Source organism: Ictalurus furcatus, chromosome 19, assembly GCF_023375685.1.
Source record: "Ictalurus furcatus strain D&B chromosome 19, Billie_1.0, whole genome shotgun sequence".
Taxonomy (NCBI): domain Eukaryota; kingdom Metazoa; phylum Chordata; class Actinopteri; order Siluriformes; family Ictaluridae; genus Ictalurus; species Ictalurus furcatus.
In genome coordinates this window covers 15,781,507-15,786,034 of record NC_071273.1, presented here as the reverse complement: position 1 = coordinate 15,786,034, position 4,528 = coordinate 15,781,507, and positions in this window count along the sequence as shown.

The window sequence follows — 4,528 nt, the reverse complement described above, 5'->3', positions numbered from 1 at the left end:
TTAAGCCATGAAATATATATATATGGCTCTTAAAAATAGACCTTTGATGTTTTCGTGTTATTCTGTTTTGAAAGTGACTTGAATCAGTGTTTTAGTTAGTGGTAGTAGTGTGTTTGTGCATTGTGTGTGTATGGTGAGTCAGTGCTGCGCTAACAGCAGGGTCTGTGGTAGTATGAGTAAGCTGCGTGTGTGTGCCTGAGGTAAACCACAATGTAGCCCACACTCTCACTCCCACACATGACTAGCTCCTTACTCTCACCACAGACCTCCCGATTACTGGAGATCTGGACACTCACGAACGCATGCCGAATGCAGTCGTACCTGCACTCTGGCAGTCCACACATGCGGATGCGCACCGATGCGCCAGAGCTCACTCGAGCCAGACAGAGGTGCGATCTGATCCTCCTCAGGCTCAGCATGCACAACTGTAAACAAAGATTCCATTAATAATGAAGGGAGCTTGAGAAACATCACACCATGCAGATGCAGCTAAAGACACAGTGAGAGAAAGCAAGTGTCACTGCTGTGTTGACTGTCGTACATGTAAATAAATATGTTGACAATCCAATATCTTTTTGTCTCTTTCTCTCTTTTTCTCTCTTCCACAGATGGCCAAATGATGTCTTTTTACATAGAACCGTGTCCCATGGAACTCCTCATGAAGCAGAGCTGGGTATTAAGGTGGTATTATTAATGCACCCTTCTTGCCTACATGTTTGTTCTTGAGATGTGGTGCCTAATAATCATCATGTATCATTCGTTACTTTGTACAGAATTGCGGGAATTAATTGTTGGTTAGTTGAGATACAGGAACCATCAGTTCTGCTGCAGAGAGACACTGTCCTTTGGGGTGAGGTAGTAGGTTGTATAGTTTTAGGGTTGAGCCCTTGCTGTCAGATAACTATACAACTTACTGTCTTTCCTGAAGTGACCGTAATGTCATCATTCAAGAGCTGCACGACCAGTGAAGGCCATCCACATAGATGCTTTTGAGGATTTACTAGACTCCCTGTGATAGTAGCTACAGAAGGATATAAAAGTTTGCACCCCCAAAGGTTCTGGGTGAAAATTAAACAAAGAAATAGATGTTTACAATTTTTAAACACGAAGTGTTGTGTGTATTATGAAACAAGACAAGAATCTACAACATAAATGCAAAGCAAAATGAAACAAAAAAAAATATTGTGAAAAGACCTTTTGCCCTGACCTTGACCTTGATTTGAAAAGGAGCACAAAGAAGTTCTAAAGAAAAAGCATGGACATACAAGATGTTAGAAATAATTTACATGACATTCAGAAAGGGGGATGCAAACATTTGAACTTACATACAGTTTGACCATTTTTATTACATGTGATAACGATGTAATCTTTGTGAAACCTAACAGAAAAAGTCTTCATTAATGTCTTCTTTTTTTTCTTCAAGCAAAGGCAAACCTTTGCACTGAACTGTGCTAAAAAAAAAAAAAAAAAAATTTGGCTTCAATGAAATTGAATAACGAGAAACTGAGTTTATCCAGCAGTGTCTTCATATATAGTCTGATTTCTGGTGCCAGTCTGAGACAGACAAAAGCCGAGCAGCGCTTCTTTGAGTTCCACTGATGTTTGTTCATCTCTGAACTCAAACGAGATGTCTGTGTCCTGGAGAACCCTTTCAGTGATGTTCGTACAGGGTGAGGTAGTAGGTTGTGTGGTTTCAGGGTCGTGATTTTGCCCCATCAGGAGATAACTATACAACCTACTGCCTTCCCTGAAGGGCAGCAATACATCACTGGATACCAACGACAAAATGGCGCCAAGCTAGTGGAGATTTTTTTTTCTAGTAGGACTGTCAAATTTTGCAATGTGACCTGAAGAACAAAATAAAGATAAATATATAACTACATGTGTTGTGTCTGTTGAATATTTAATACAAAATACTTGTTTAAGTTATGTATTACTGTTGTTCTTTGAGGAAATTGTTATTCTTGCTATAACCTATGGGACCAGGAAATCAGCAAAACATCCAACACTGTTCCCCAAAAACACCCATTTTGTAGCCCTGGAGCAGCTGGTTCTATAACCAAAGCCATTATCCAGTGTTAAGAGAGCAGTTACATGGCTGCAGGCTGGCCAGCCTTTGACTCGGTACAGAATTTATAGATGCTGGCGGGCACCTAGACACACAGAGACTGGCACACGCAAGAGAACAGACGGAGGGGCAGACAGGAAGTGATGGCGCTGACATGGGACCATGGTAACCTTGTTGCCATGGTATTGCATGATGGGGATGATAGGCTGATATCAGCATTCTTCCCGTCTACCACTGTTTTAATGAAATTGAATATTTCATGTTATTCTACTTGTATGGGAATAATCCATGGGAATTTGATTTGTTTGTTCCAGATAAACTTACACACACACACTCACTCATATATATATATATATATATATATATATATATATATATATATATATATATATATATATATATATATATATATATATATATCATAAATCTGTACCAGTTGGTTGCTGGTATTTTTTTACATTTTGCAATGGAATGTTTATTTATGCCAGTGAGGGTTTAACTAATGTAACATGGATACATTTGCATACTTAATAAAACCCAAAATCAAGTCTTTTGATATTATTAAATATTAATCTTTATTTAACAGTGAAGATGCTCTTAAGATAAATAATTTTACAGAAAAGTTTGTTGGAAAATAATTTATTGTTTTATTTTTTTTTAAAAATCATACACATTAATAAGTTAAAATATATTTTTTAAGCTGTTTTAAAATCTTTTACAAAGTTATTTTATGCTATTATCAAATTTAATTAATTTAATTAAATAATTTCAATAATCAACATTTTGGGAAATTCCTCTGTAATATTCTTATCAGGGATTATAGAAGAAAAAAAACATTTTGAGAAAATGTGAAAAGCACAAGGCGATTTAATATTTAATGAGTTAATGATTGATGTGACCAAACTTACTGTCTTTAACCTGTAGTGTCTTGCCATTAGGAAAAATACCTTACCTTAGTTGAAATGCTTAGTTTAACCAATTAGAACTAAGTGACCTTAGATGAAGTAATTAAAAGCATTTAACAATTTAATATTAAATTTAATACATTTAATCTTCCTGACATCTAATGAATGAAGGGTTAGTGAAAGTTGAACTGGGTTTTGAGACTGTTTAGTCCATTATGAATTTATCAGCAGGTGGCAGCACTGGCCAGATTTTTCCTTAACACCTTTAACAGGTGGCTGTATTATTAGCAGTGTTGGATAAATTACTCCAAAAAAAAAAAAATTTAAGTAATCCACTACAGATTACTAATTACTACTTTAAAATTGTTTTACTGCATGTAATTGTAATGACTGTAATTTATTACTGAATGTAAAAAGTGATCAGGTTACTAATTACTTTCAAGTTACTTTCCAAACATCTCAAACCTACAAAAATACACTACAAAGTGAAACTCATAGTTCTTTCAGTAATGTTAGTGCGCCTCAGTGTATGACAGGATCAGAAAAAGTTGGCTTTATCATCAAACTTGCCTCAGGTGTTGTTACTGTTTGTAGGACTACCAGACTGATAAAATATAAAACTTTTCTAACTAGGTTAGTTTGGTGTCACTAGCCAAGATGAGGCACAGCTAAGCTATCATTGTATGGGTTTAGCTGCTACAGTGCCATGCAAAGTACATTATCTTTCCTTATGCGCTGCTCATATCATGTTCACGTAAACTGGAACTCATATAGACATTTACACATCTTGTTTTCCTGCCCAACATCGCAGGATGTTAGTGTTTCAGTTTCAACCCATTTACTGGTTTTAAAATAATAATAATAATAATAATAATAATAATAATAATAATAATAATAAATCTGGGTATATCCATTTTTCCTCACACTGACTGTATGAGCTAGTGTTTGTTAGAATTGATATCTGTCAGCCAATAAGACTCGAGTATTTCCACGTATTTTCCTGTAAACCCTGTCTGATTGGTCTCCTCCATTCACTGAAGATATAAAGTTACAACACTGCTGTCTTCTTTTACTGACGTTCAGTTACATAGTGACAAACCGCTCACGTAGAGAATTATTCAGGGCTAAAGAAAAAATCTTCAGTGCTACAGCCCCTAATGCCCAGGCCAGGTTACACCCCTGGCAGCCGTGCAAAACTTGATTTATTTTAAAAATACATTTGACTTAATAATGTTTTCTTAACAATACATTTGTAACACAAGTAACATAATGTTATTGATATCAGTAACTGTAATCAAATGACATCAATTTAAAATGTAACGCGTTACATTGCTTCGTTATCAGAAAAAGTAATTGTTGTGATCAGAGTTAGAGTTATACCCAACTCTGATTATTATTATTCACACTGAGAAGATAGTCAAAGCAACTGTCTTTGGAGTAACTCACACTTTACAGCTTATCTTACATTTTACAAATAGTACATTTTACTTAGTGTAGCTTCTTTTTTATATATATAGTTTCTCAATGATTTGACTTCTTGTGCCATCCTGACCGC